The 15,463-nt window shown below is 33.1% G+C and overlaps 1 non-coding gene across 1 annotated transcript; it reads right to left on the bottom strand.

The window, feature by feature from the left end:
* Positions 1-15,092: 15,092 nt before the first annotated feature.
* MIR4352B (microRNA MIR4352b) lies at positions 15,093-15,262 on the bottom strand. The gene has a single exon (NR_048698.1). It is a non-coding gene; the product is annotated as a microRNA MIR4352b (primary transcript).
* Positions 15,263-15,463: the final 201 nt, after the last annotated feature.

The raw sequence follows: 15,463 nt of genomic DNA, 5'->3' as shown, positions 1-15,463 counted from the left end.
GTGACCATTTGGAATGCAAAGAGGGAAAGTAATAATAGGATGAAGTATGAACTGGAAAGGAAAGCTAAGAATAAAAGAGAGTGGTTGTGAGTTGATCGAAGTAAGAGAGGTTTAAATATATAGTTGTAGAGTCTTCAACACTAATACCTTCCTAGAGAGTGTGAGGAATGGCCACTTCCAAGAATCTTTTTCAAGCAGACAACTCATGCCACTATATACCAAAAAAATAAATATAATAATAACAGAGATCACCATTTCCAGTTGTAAATGATTTTTGTTTCCTTTCATTTATTTTTCAAAAATATTACTTTGACAAATAACTAGAATAAGAGATACACGAATATATATATATATATATATATATATATATATATATATATATATATATAATAAATATCACTATTTATATTCATATATTTTAATTTATAATTTATGCTAGCATATAAATTAATAAAATAAATTATTATTATTATTATATTATTATTATTTTTAAATTTTTAGTATTAATTAATTTAGTAGTAGTATGAACCAAAATTTTAATTCTTTAGAAAAAGACTCAAATAAAAAGATATAATAGAAATTAAAAGGTTATTTAAGCCTTAAAAATATTAAATATAAGATTTGGGATGCAAAAATGAAATTTCTTGTCAATTGTGTAGCTGTTAAATATAAGATACATCTTTGCAAATGGACCATCAAATTGTTTTTTAAGAATATACGTGCTATGTGGCTATCAATATAACTCATCCATGATGTGGTTTAATTATGTACATCCCTTTGTTCTGAACCATAGATGAATTGGATTTGCTGAGGGTCCATTTTAATTGTGTCCTTACTCTGTTTTTTCCTTAGAGTTGGGCAGCATTGGTGGAGAAAGTTAGATTGGTGCTCAATGAGTATCCACAACTCAGGCTAACCCAAGGGAGAAAAGTGCTAGAGATCTGTCTAACCATTAAATGGGACAATGGCAAGGCTCTTGAATTTTTGTTAGAATCATTGGGTGAGTAGATAACTATATATATTAATTCATGCAAAAATAGCCTTACTTTGATATCTCACCTACCTATGCTACATATATAACATATATTTGTTCTGATTCACTATAATAATACTATTTGCATATTTCTAGGGTACGAGAATTCGAATGATGTATTTCCAATCTATATTGGTGATGATCGAACTAATGAGGATGCTTTTAGGGTAACAAATGTTGCCACGCCTAGTTAGTTAGTTAGAGGTGTTCATGTTAAACATATACCTACAGTTGAAGATGATAGATACATATTAAAGACTTTTACCTATAGTTAAGAGATGTAAGTAGAAGTTAATGACTTTTACCTACACACTATACATAGTAGGTAAAACCTATAGTGACAGACAATTAGCTGTCATTATACGGCCCCTCAAAGTTGACGGAAGAAACGTCTATAGGACAAAGTCTATCATACATTTACCTACGGATTTTTTATTTATAGTGACAGTTTTTGTCCGTAGGTATAGGTCATTTTTCTTGTAGTGCAAGTTCCACAAGGAGCTACATCATCTCCTACCTTCAAGCTCTTATCCATGGCTTCCTATGGTGGTGAGCTTGTTCTTGACTCATCTTCTCCTTGAAGTGGTGTCTCCAATCATCTTTCTTCCTTCTCTATTCCATTGTCGTTGATCTACAAGAAGCAAAGGACTCCATTGATGAAGAAGATCCAAGGCCTACAAGCTTCACATGGAGCTACGTCCTGTGGTATCAAGAGCATCTTCGTCTAGGTGATGTTCTTTTGCTTCCTCTATCTTTTTGTTTTGTCAATTCACGTTAATTCCTTGTTCTTCATCTTATTCTCCATGTATATCCTCCATTGTCTTGTGTTTTAGTGTTGTTTAGAGTAGATTCAAAAAAATAAACCGATTAAATCTTAGATCTACACTTGTTCGTGCATTTGTATGGTTCAAATTTTATAGATCTACTCTTGAATCATGTTTTTGTGTTGATTTTAGGTTCTATCATTTTTCAGTCATAATCTTCTTGTGCTGAACCTTTTGATCTAAATTTTATTCCAAAATATTGATTATAAAAAAACATAAAAATCTAAGTGTAAATCACTTAATCCATGTTGTCTTAGAGTCATGTTTAGTCATAATAATTGTCACATTATGTTCTAAGTTTGTGTTGAATTTTGATTTTGTTGATTGAATTCTACATACATTTGTTCATGTATTCTTTTCGTTCTTAGCCTGTCTTTTGAATTTTGATTCTAATTCATGCATGTGATTTAGTTCATAACATGTTATAAATCAATTCCTAGATTTGTGAATCAAAATAAGTCTCAAGCTCTCTTGAATTGTGTTATTCAAGACAATTGAGCATAAGCAAACACAAATTTTAATTATCCAAGCCTAAAGCAACATAAACACTACTCTTGATTTCTAGGTTGAAATCACAGGTACTGGTAGCTTGAACATACAAACTTGTAAAATTACTGGGAAATTGTTCACTGTGAATTTTGAGCTAAAATTTTTACTGAATTTTCTAGACATCTGGTCCAAAATTATAAAAAAAGAAAAAAAGTGATTTGGATAAAAGGAAAAAATACGAAAAATCACACAAGTTAGCAGGAAAATCAGTGTCCAAGAAAAATAAAAGTGAAAGGAAAGTGTGCTTGTTGTTTTGGCTCAAAATTTGTTCTATAATTGGTGCCTATTTTATACCAATCCTAGTTCTGAAATTTCAATTGAAAATTATTGTGAAAACAAGTGCCAAAACTAGAGGTTTCTTGAGTCTTTTTTTTTAGAGTTTTTCTACTCTACTCTAGAGCCATTCTAGGTTTCTCTTTGAGTCCTAGCTTGCTTTTTTGTGCATTTCATTGCTTTAATTGTTGAATAATCCTTGAAAATTTGTCTTGTTAAAACTCTATTGTTTTAGCTTTCATTTAATTTTTTTGTCTTTGGTTATTGCTTGTCTCTTTTTTTCCTTGTTTGTGAATTGCCATATAAGGAATTGGAAAGGAGGATTGGTGTCATCCCTTAAAGAATTTAAGTCAAGAAGCAAGGGGTCAACCACCTTAAGAGCTATTCGACTAAGAAGCACTCCAAATTGAGTGAATCACCAAATAGAGCACAACCACCCTAAATTGAGGACTGTTTTGTAATTTTGTAATTGGCAATTTACTTACCTTCATTGCTTTCAAATTTTGTCACAAAAAGGCCTTTCAGTGGAAGAATGTTGGGAGCCTCCAATAGGTTACCAAACTTCCATTTGTGTGTGATAAGTTTAGGAAATTTTCCCTTAAGATAGTGAGTGTTTTGTTGGGAACCTTAAATGTGGTCATCCAAACACTTAGGATTCGCCTAGTTTACATTTCTTGCACTTTAATTTCTTGCTTACTTTCATAGCTTATTTTCTTTACTAGTCACGCCTAGTTTATCTTGTAATTACATAATACTTTCTTTTTACTTATAACGCTTATCTTGAGTTCTTTTGAACCCTAGCTTTTACCTTTTACAAACCCCAACAAGAAAGAACCACAACTTAGGAACCAACATGAGTCATCATTCATCTAGTGTTAATCGTGAGGGTACTAGTCCTAAGGACCTTCTATCTAGAATCTTAGATGAGTTTAGTTCCCTCAAGTTATGAAAAGAAAAACTAGAAAGAAAAGAAAAAGGAAAAGAGAGGGTACAAATAAATCAAGATGAGAGAGAACAAATAAGAGAGGAAGTAAGAAGAAAAATAATGAAAGAAATGGAAAAAGAAAAACATGCATCCTATAGTAGTCATAACTTTTGCAAGAGCCTAAGTGAATAACTTAGTGACTATTATAGAGGAAGGCATAGGTCACATCCTAGACCTCACTCCCATAGGAGAGAAAAGGAAAGAAAACCTCAAGAGGCTAACATTATCCTCCCATACTTCCATGTGAAGGACAATGTAGAGGCTTATTTAGATTAGGAAATGAAGGTTGAGCAAATATTTGCTTGCCATCATACAAGTGAGGAAAGGAAAGTTCCTTTGGCTACCCTTAGCTTCCAAGGGTATGCACTCTATTGGTGGACTTCCCTTGTTAGGGAAAGAAGGATTCATGGGGATCCTCCAGTAGAGTATTGGAATGACTTGAAAAATGCCTTTAGGAAGAGGCACATCCCTTCCTACTATGAAAGGGATTTTATGGACAAGTTCCAAAGGCTTAGACAAGGGAGTATGAGTGTTGAAGAGTATATGCAACAAATGGAACTACGAACTACTCTTTTTGAGAGTTGGGCTTAGGGAGGAGGAAAGAACAAGTATTGCTAGGTTCTTTAGTGGGCTTAATATGGAAGTGAGGGACAAGGTTGAGCTCCTTCCATATTAGATGACCTAGTCCAACTTTGCATAAGGGTAGAGCAACAACTTAAAAGGAAGCCTACTTCAAAATCTTATGGCTCTCACTCTTATCCAAAGAAAGACCAAGGTCAAGGCATCTTAGGGGCTGCACCTTCTAAGCCCAAAGATGATAAGGGGAAGACAATAGAAAAGAGACCCCCTAAGGCTAGTATGCAAGAGAAGACTAGCTCTATAAAGTGCTTTAAATGTCTTTGAAGAGGACACATTACTTCTCAATGCCCCACCAAGAAAACCATGATTATGAGAGGCCAAGACATTTATAGTAGCCAAGATGAGGTTACTACTTCACCTTCCTCTAGTGAAAGTGAAGAAGCAAAAAGGGAAGAATCTAGTGAAAAAATCTAACCCCAAGAAGAAGGGAACCTTTTAATGGTCAGAAGGCTTCTAGAAGGCCAATCTTGTGACTTGACCCAATCTCAAAGAGAGAATATTTTTCACACAAGGTGTAAAAAATTTTATAACACATGCTCTCTCATTGTAGATAGTGGTTCATGTTGCAATTGTTGCAGCACAAGATTAGTCTTTAAGTTGAGCCTTGCTATCACTTCCCATCCAAAGCCTTCTAAACTTCAGTGGCTCAATGAGCAAAAGGAGATGATAGTCAATCAACAAGTGAAAGTGCCCTTCTCCATTGGAACATATAAGGATGAAGTGATTTGTGATGTAATTCCTATGGAGGCAAGACACCTTCTCTTAGGTAGGCCATGGAAATATGATAGGAAAATCATCTATAACGGCCTAACTAATGAGATAACCCTCACCCACCTTGGAACAAAGTTTGTGTTGCATCCTCAAACACCTCCACGGGTGGTCAAAGATCAACTAACTATGAAAGATAAGAGGGATGAGGAAGAAAAACTAGAAAAAAAAAAAAGGATAGTAAGGCCTTGTCTTCAAAGGCCAAAGGGAAGGAAAAAGAGTAAAAGGATTCCTCCAAGAAGATTGTTAAGAAGGAAAACCATTTTGCAACAAAAGATGATATCAAAAGAGCACTCCTTCTTAAACAATCCTTCTACCTTCTCCTATCAAGGGAAACATCCCTTAGCACTGCCATACCTCTTGAGCTTGAGGTTATTCCTCCAGTAAATGACTTGTTGGATGAGGGTTTGGTTCGTAAGAGCTAAAATCCTTGTGCTTTATTGGTGCTCAAAATAGGTATTATGAGGCACCAAATCCCTATGATAGGTGGCATGATGAATGTGTTGAGTGGTGCAATCCTCTTTTTGTAAAATCACCCATGCATCCAACATCTTCATGATTCACATACATAGGAACTCATTAGGTAGGTTTGTTCTTATTTTTAGTTTCACTACAAACTTAGGCGCTCATATGGGACACCTTAGGTTGGTCGTACTTTTTTTGTAGGAATAATCAACATGAAAATTCAAAAAAAGGTATGTTTTATTGCATTACTTTCCTTAATTTTTTAAATTGTGATCAAGGGGTTCCCATGGACCCTAAGAGAATAAAGGTCATTCCTGAGTGGCCTACCCCATCAAGTATAAGGAAAATTTGGGGCTTCCATGACTTAACAAACTTTTACAAAAGGTTTGTCCCACATTTTTCTACACTTGCAGCACTACTCATTGAGTTGGTGAGGAACCATGTTCCCTCATGGGAAGGTGTCCAGGAAAGGGGTTTTCAGACCTTACCCTACTCCAACATGCGAAACACCACTAATATATATATTTGTATTTTTTTATCGGTGTTGAGGGAAAAAGCTCAGAGTTTCAAGAACCTCTAGATTTGAGGTCAAATTCTTTTCAAGGGTGAGGGAATGATGCAATCTGCCCCTTAAGGGCATTGAATAGAAGACTCCAAGAAGATTGGACAAGAGATGCAGGAGAAGGCCCTAGGGTTCTCATGAGCCTTAGGGTAGATTTTGGGTACATGAGCTCAGTATGAACCCACTTATCTTTGTACATGTTAGATTAAGGTTTCATTATTTTTGGGTCTTGTATTTAGGACTCCATAGTTTAGGGAGGGTATCCTAGTAATGTAGAATTTTTCAGCCCTTGTATTTTAGGGCACTTAGACTAGTTTTTGTATTAGGGGTAGTTTTGTAATTTTACATGCATTAAGTGCACTATTTGATGAGTGCTGGGAAATAAATTTAATTGAATTGGGAGACTCTCAATCCAATTAAATTTTGGACCATCTCATGGGGGAGGTGAGCATTTACTTGCTACACCCCATTGGCACATCATATAGTCACACTTTGTGCATGTCATTATGTTTTACATGCCTCATGACACCTAAGCACACTTAGTGGAAAATCTTGGACTTGATCTTGGATTAGTGGGCTAAACCATAGCTAAAATTCACTAATTATTATCAGTGAAATTTTGGCTCCTAAATTTGGCTTCACAAATTCAATTTCAAATTCAAGTGAAATTTGAATAGAAATTCAAATTTCCCTCCAATTTTGTGTGACACTTAGGCTATAAATAAAGGTCATGTGTGTGCATTTTTTCAACATTGATCATTTGAGAATTACACTTCAAAGTTCAGACCTCATTTGAGGCATAAAATTTCGTGCTCTTTCTCTCCTTCTCCCTCCATTCATCTTCTCCTACCTTCAAGCTCTTATCCATGGCTTCCTATGGTGGTGAGCTTGTTCTTGACTCATCTTCTCCTTGAAGTGACGTCTCCAATCATCTTTCTTTCTTCTCCATTATGTTGTCATTGATCTTCAAGAAACAAAAGACTCCATTAATGAAGAGGATTCAAGGCTACAAGCTCCACATGGAGCAACATCAAGTTGTAATACTTTTTTTACCCAAAGGAGATATAAAATGCTTTCTAAGTCACATATGAAGAAACTTTTCACTTGCTCATATTTTTTTGTTGGGAATGTTATTCAAGTAACAATCTCTCTCTCTCTTTTAAGTCAAATGTCATATTTCCTCATTAATTGCACTACTTTTGCTAGTTTAATATATCCATTGGTTTAAATGTAAATTGAAATTTTGTAAAAACAATTTAAAATGAACTCAATCCTACTTTTTAATTTAGAAAAATAAACTAAAGTGATTAATAAAAAAAAATTCTTTTAAATTATTTATGATTTCAAGTATTTTAAGCATTAACCATCATAGAAATTTTACATGTCAAATTAACCAAGAGCAAATTTGAGATCAAAGAAGCTTCATCGATCTAAGACTTTGACCGAGTTGATCACACCATCGCCTTGCATCTTGAACTCTTGTGGTCTCACATCACTGTCAAAAGAAAAGAGAGTAATAAAAAAAAGACATACTCTTTTCACCCAAAGTGGATGTGGGATGCTTTAATGTCACATGTCAAAAGAACTTTCACTTTATCATATTTTATGTTCAACATGTTTTCAAACACGCAATTGTATAATGTTTATTTTATTTCTTTTATTGTTTCCATCTTAAAAGGATCACATAAATAATATATATCGCTACTAAAAAATGGTTTTTTATGACGCACATTCGGAGACGATTATGCAAAACCGTCTTAGAATGTCACGCAATGACAATTTTGTAAATACGAGATTGTTAAACGAAGATGATTCTACAAAAAGCATCTTCAAAACTATCATTCTATGATGGTTTTCCAAAAACCGTCTTAGAATAGTTGTTATTCCAAAACTGTCTTAGAAGATAGTGTTTTTAATTTTTAACTCTTCCTATCCTCTCTCGTTTTTCACACTCCTTCTCACTCTCCAACTCTCACGATTCTCCTTTTCCCTCTCCTCGCTCATTTCAGTGTTGATTGCAATGGAACTCTCAAAAGAATGGAAGTCATTCTTCCCAATAGGCATACCCACTGTATCCACAGTTCTTCTATCCCATTCTCATTCTCTCCCTCTCGACCCCTTCCTCTTCAACCCTTACCTAACCCTAACCCTAGTTCCCTATCCGTTCTCTTTTGTTGCCCCTTTCTCGTACCCTGTCTCCAAGACCTCAAAGGAGAAGTTGAATATTTGCTAGTACAGTGTTGATTTCCAGCCCAGAAACAAATTGAATGATGTATGAAATTAATAAATCATTGGCGATTTCTAAAAGTAATGATTTTTGTTTGTGTCTGCTTGCATGCACATCACTTGGCCTTAAGCCCTTGAATTTGGGTCTGCTGAGTTGCTTGCAATGAGAGTGAGTGTTAGAGTTAGGGCAATAAAACACGTTTTTTTAGAGTGCAAGTGTGTAGAGCTTAACGAACAAAAATGGCTTTTGCTAATGATTTGAGAGAGATAGAGATGAGCACAACAAAAAAGCTTAGAAATATGGGGAGGAAGCCTCTCAAGTGCTTTTCGGTTCATAAGCTTCTTCAACTCCTTGATGTAATCTCTCATCTTGTGTTTCCTTTGTTTTTCATATGCATGTGTATCTTTCTGTTGGATTTTTGTGTCATTGATAACTGTTAATTATGAGTATATTTTGGCGTTAAATTATATAGGAATTTATAATTTCACTCCTAATTCTTCCTTTTTGAGAAAATAATTGTTAAATTAACATCATATAAGTTTTTGTGCAGAGAAAATTAAAAGTGATGAATTTATGATGCTTAGCGAGTAAAATAAAGCATAAGAAAGCAGGGCTAATTAAGGAAAGCAAGGCTAATTAAGGAAAAAAGACTAATTAAGGAAAGAAGGCTAATTAAGGAAAACATGATAATTAAGGAAAGTAGGATTAATTAAGGAAAGCAAACTAATTAGGGAAAACATGCTAATTTAGAAGCTCGCTTAGCTAAGCTAATATGCAAGCATTGGGAGTCATTCATTTCCCTCATTCTCTTTCTTATCTTTTCTCCCTTTACTAAATATTGTGACACCCTCTACCCCTCATCTATATACTAGCAAAGGAATGAAAATTCAAATATTAATTAAAAGTATTTTTTTTAAAACATTTTTAAATACAAGTCTTTCAAAGGGATAAAAGATTCACAATCACTTCCTTCTACATCATTTTTAACTTGTTCAAATAAATAATAAAGTCATCGGCTCAAACAAGGCGGTCTAAGACTTCATAGAATTAATATAAAACCCTATACCCCAATGTCACATCCTATCAGAGCGTTGTGTCTCGACGTCCTTCAGCACAATATTCCTTAACGCAGTTCACCTAGTCATCTGCTCCCCCGAATACAAAGTTCAAGATCATCACAGGATCCAAACACAAACAACAAACTGGGAGTGAGTTATCACATTCCTAACTAATAGAGAAACAAGACAACTAGATATACATATCATATAAACCAAATAAAACTTACTTACACGTAATTCATGTAATTCCACCACTTTGTCATTCAAGGTTCACTTTTCATCCATCAATCACACTTTTCAATCATCAATCACATTACACAAGAATCACACACTCTGATCAAGACATAATAACACCTCAATTTCATAATAAACAATTAGCAAGCGCATGAGACAGTTATGCTAAGACTCAAGCCTATATGCAATGTGGTACCATGTCAGTGAAAAACCACCCTGGGGCGCTTAGGAGTACATAACAAGACACACCACACAATGGGTTTGTCAGGTCACTCTCACTAAGTAAGATCATAGGGAGACCAGTCAGGGTCATGATATTTTGCGAGAATGCTCCAACCATATTTCACAGCTTACAACACAAATAATGTCACATCAAGAGATAATCACACACTTATTTACAACCAAAACTCATTCATAATTTCACATCTCATAATGTCACAATCCACCATCACATATTTCATTTATAAGCACTGCTCATGAATTATACAATACCCCCGACCTCACACTCGTGTTTCAACACTTTTAACATGTTGCGCTACAATTTAACACTGGTTCCTGAATAGGAAACCTACATTTTCTCTTAAACACTGCGCATCAACGCTTTTCTCAAGATAACACTGGTTGGGTTATTGTATAATTCATAACTCACAATATAATTATTGTCACATCAAGTGTCAAACACACACACTTATTCACAATCAAATATCATGTCCACAATTTAACATCTCATAATATCACATCAACCATCTCATTTTTACATGTATCTCGCAAAGTGACACATTCAACTTTGTACTACTCAATCTTCACAATAATATTATAATACCATTATAATAACTCATTACACCTGATAACTCATATACACATAACATGTTGATCATCGTCGTAGAAAAATTAGAACAAGATAATAATTTGTATAAAATAAGTCATTGAATAATATTATTTACATTATTAAAAGGGCTTAATTTTTCTAAGGGATTCACACTCAACACAAGAACACATCAAATTCATAGCAATTTCTCATTGGGGCATCAACTGATTCATTAAACATATATAATTCATTGTAATAATTAAAAGGATAAAATGAAAATTGCAAAAACACCCCGAAACCCATTCCAATGGCTATCTCTAAGGATCCCTACACATGTTCTCACTAATCCCCAATTGTGAATAACTCATCTCTTACCTCTAAGCGGACTCACGTGTCTTCAGCCAGCAATAGCAGCATCTCTAGCGGTTCCCTGAGATTCCTCCAATTCAAAGAGACAGAGAAGGGATTGAAGCCTCCACTTGTACTGTCACCATGCAATTTATTTTTCTCCCTCCAAAAATATTATCTCGCAAATCCCAACGGTGAAAGTGTGCGAAATTGAATTTCGAACAACATATCCAAATTTCATAAATATCCAACGGTTAACGAAACCGGAATCGTAGTTTTACCGAGACAGCTTTGGGTTTCTACGGGAAAGGAAAATGCTACAATTCGAGGGGTATTTCTCTTAGCTCAGACATAATATCAAAATTCCCAACGGTGAGAATTCTCGTAATTGGGTTTCAAACGTGGTGTTAAAATTTCACGACGATCCAACGGTGAACAAGTCCCAGATCGTTGTTTTTCGAAGACAGGTTAGGTGGCCTGCGGGAAAAAGAGAGGGATTTGGGAGAAGAGAGAAGAAACGAAATTGTGAGGCAGAGGAGACAGTCTGAAAACTGACCTAGCATGTCGCTATTTATAGCTAGGGGAATTTACGACCTATTATTTACTCTATTTATTTATTATTTTATAAAAACAAACTTTATTTTATTCTCTATCAAACAAATAAATAAAATACCCTTTTTATTTTCTCTCAAATCATTATTTTAATTAATAATTATATCTCCTTATTTATTTATTTATAAAATCTCATCATTTTTTTTAAAACTCTATTTATTTATAAATAACAATCTTTTTTTTAATCTAGTTTACGAAAATTGGGATGTTACAAATATTCCCCTCTTGCAATTGTAAAACCTCTATGACAATGAGAGGCTAAACTCCCTTTATTGGGAACTTGGCAGTCAACTACTCTTGATGTAATTTTTATTCTTGTCTATTTGATAATATTACTTTTGCATTATCCTTTCTTGTGCTTAATATTATTGTTTGTGGTTTGATCACTCATTTGCATGATAAGTTTTAGGGGTAGTGTTGGGAAACATTATTTTCTAATAGAACTGTGAAAGGGTATCTAAATAAAGTCATCACTACGGATAGGTTGATTTTTGTTTAGCCTATTATACATCTTTATTCTTAATGCAATTTACCATTTTAGCTCTACAAAGGGATTTTGGAGAGAAAATAGATAAATTAGGCTTTTTTATACGGGGGACCAAAGTTAGAGTATACTAGTAGATGAAGGTATAAATTGGAATAATTATAAATAGAGAAAAATAATTAACATTACATCAAAGAGTAGCTCTGGTAGGCTAAGTTTCCAACATTCTCATTTTATGAATTTAACTTCTATAATAACTTACTTTTGTTTTCCTTTATGTTGTTAATTAATTGATTTAAATTCTTGTTTAATTTCTCCTTCTATTCGATTTAATTTTATGTCAATTTAAATTATTATTTTCTCATAACCTTTTCAAATCAATTTTCTTTAACCTCTTTTATTAATAAAATTTTCATCTATCTAAGTACAAACAAAGTTCCTATAAATTCGACACTCGAACTTCCATTTTAACTTTACTACTTAGGACGAATTGGTGCACTTGTCAATCCATCAACAGTCATGAATTCTGGTGTGTCTTCTGAATTTGATCATGAATTTCTATCAGTTGGATGATTATTTGTTTAACAGATTTGTTGCTATGTGTAATTTCTTATGTTTGGTGTAGAATTGTAGATATATGTTTTCTTCATAACCATTCTGTGATACAGTTGTTTATCTTTATGTTTGGTATTTCTGACCTCAAATGGATTGGGATGCCCAATTTTTTTTATTTTTACCGTAGAGAATGTGTAAAGAATTGTTACTTTGATCATTCTCATGGTCTAACATGCCTTCCATTTTTTCTGTAGCCTTCAAGTTTTGATTTTTCCTGAATTTTCTGAGTTTAAGTCTCTTTGAATCCTTATGGCTCTATTGACTTGTCTAATGGGGTGTATGCCTGAAAATCCCTTTTCCAATTTAAGAATCATTGGTTGAATAGAATGACTACCAGGTCCATCTTTATAAGTCCCTTTGGAAGTCCAAAACCTCCTTGAAGATCAAGTTTTTTATTTGGACTGTGGTGCTTGATAGAATTAATAGTTAATACTAACGACATTTTGCCCAGGTTCCCTCTGAATGCTTTGATATTTGACTTGTGCTCACAAATTGCGCACTAAAATATGGATATTTAGAAAGGGTTTTGTTTATTCCATCACTTGAGTTGAAAAGATAAAGTGGAATATCAGGTTTAACTCTTGCAACAACATAAATCGGGAGTTTTCCCCATGTATTTAAGTGCTGGCCAATAAATTCTAATTTCTAAGTTATGTAAATATTTTATAATTTCAAATAACGATGTATTAACTGATAATTGATTTAGTGTACCGAAGTGTGTAAATTAAACATACACAATAATCTTTTGACATCTCTACCCCAACCAGCAGTTGTTAATTCATTTTATTAGTTTTAACTTAGGAATTTAAACATTTCAAAGAAACAAGGATTGTTAGCACCAAGATTTCTGGCTTATGTTTCCATGCAACCTTAAAATATTTCTGAAATCAGTAAGTTGTAGTATTATGCTAACATATGCTGCTCTCTTAATCTCATCGACAGTTAGTTTAGGCAGGTAGCCAAACTTTAGTGCACACGTAACTGGTGTTAGAAAGTTGCCCACATAAACAGAGGAGTGGAGTTCTTTTCTTGTTAATAGCTGAATTTGTTGCACCATGAAAACCACATGACCAAACTACCAATATTCTAGCAATCAAAAATGCCATATAGCTATAATGGCATTTATAGAGAGCTATATAAAGGCACATTGTCTGACATCTCTGCCAATGACGCTTATTATTCTTGTATTTTAAGAATTTTCAGTCAAAAGTGACATGATCCTGGAATCATCAAACACATCTTTTTAAGGTAAGTTGACCTCATCCAGTCTAGTTTTATAATATACTCTGTTCATTAATTATTTCATATATCAGCTTTCTATTTTTCATAATTCTGGTCTACGTAAATTGTAAAAAGTAAAAGTTGCTTGAGTTTATTGACATTTTATTTTATTCATCTTAGAAGTAGAGATAGATATATAACCTCCTATAGTGATTCATCAATCTCTCACTCTCAACCTGCTTAGGGAATTGATAAATACTAATTAAATAGCTAGGCAGTTTAGTGATTATACTTGTTTATAAGCAAAAGTAGCATTTCATAAAAAAGTTAATGATTTCATATCTATTCTACTTATTTAAATAAGTATTTATTTCTTTCTTGTTTCTATTCATCCGAATAATACATCCTCTCTCTCTCTAGAGAGAGATGAAAAAAAAGGAAGAACCAAACTCCATGACTAGGTAATCCTAATATTTTCTATTTCACTCATGGAAGGATTTGGTCTTTTTATATAATATATTTTTTTTCTTATGAGTTACTAATTATTTTCTTTGTTTAACATATTATATTTGACCAATAGTTATTTTTGTAAATTAACATATCCTTTATCAGAATGTTGTCAAGGTAGAGTTATTTTGACCTTTGTTAAGTAAGGTGACATGATGCTTTTAATATTACTATCAAATTTTGAATATGGGCATATCTTTCATAGAAATTAAGTCCTTATGTATCAGTAAAAAACTTAATCATATAGTGTGCTTATAAATTTTTTTTCTAAACATTGGCAGGCAGACTTTGAAATTGACTAAGGTGACTGTAAGTGACCAACTTGAAGGTTTTCGAGCATCAAAAGAGGTAGACCTAACTAAACAATTAAGTATATATTTGCATAAGCTTTTCTTAGAAATTTTTTTCCTCAAGAAAAGAAAAAGTGGTGATTCCAAAAGTTGATGAAAACTCTGTTATGACAAGTAAAGGTTAGTGGATAGTTTCTTTTTTTCATGCATTATATTTTTATCCTTTTTCATTAAATCATATTAGGATTTTCTTAAACTTTCTATATCATCTCTGGTATTTTGTTAATGTATTTGCACCATGATCTTCAAGTTTTTTTTATTATATTTGTACTTGTATTAACAAATTCATTGCTTGAAAATAGGTTTGTTGGCAATGTAGATCTTTGTGGGCGAGAAGTCCAAAAACCATGTCGAACATCACTTGGTTTCCCTGTGTACCACGTGCGGAAAGTGAGGAAGTTGTAGACAAGTCATATAGTTGGATTTGACTTCAAAATGCTATCTGATTTACTAGATTTATAACTAATATACATATTTTATTTTATTATATATTTTTAAAAATTTTAATTTAAAAAAAAACATTCTAGGATGATTTTTTGAAAAACCGTCTTAGAATGTCTACATTTTAAAACGATTTTTGGAAAAATCATCTTAGAATTCTAAATTTATTTTAATTTTTTAAAAAAACAAACACTCTTAGACAGTTCTTTGAAGAATCGTCTTAGATTGTAAACATTCTAAGACGGTTTCTGAAAAAATCGTCTTAAAATTCTCAAATTTTTAATTTTTTTTAAAAAAATTCTAAGATAGTTTTCACTATTCCAAGACGATTATTTTCCTGAAAACTGTCTTAGAATGATAACTTTTCTAATAAAGTTTTTTGAGAACTATCATGGAAAGTTTTGACTTTTCAAGACGTTGGCTTCAAAGACAGTTCAAAATTATCTTTGAATGTGTCGTA

Source organism: Glycine max, chromosome 14 (genome assembly GCF_000004515.6).
Source record: "Glycine max cultivar Williams 82 chromosome 14, Glycine_max_v4.0, whole genome shotgun sequence".
NCBI classification, from domain to species: Eukaryota; Viridiplantae; Streptophyta; class Magnoliopsida; order Fabales; family Fabaceae; genus Glycine; species Glycine max.
Note: the sequence above shows the minus strand (reverse complement) of the source record. Positions and strands in the feature narration are given on the sequence as shown.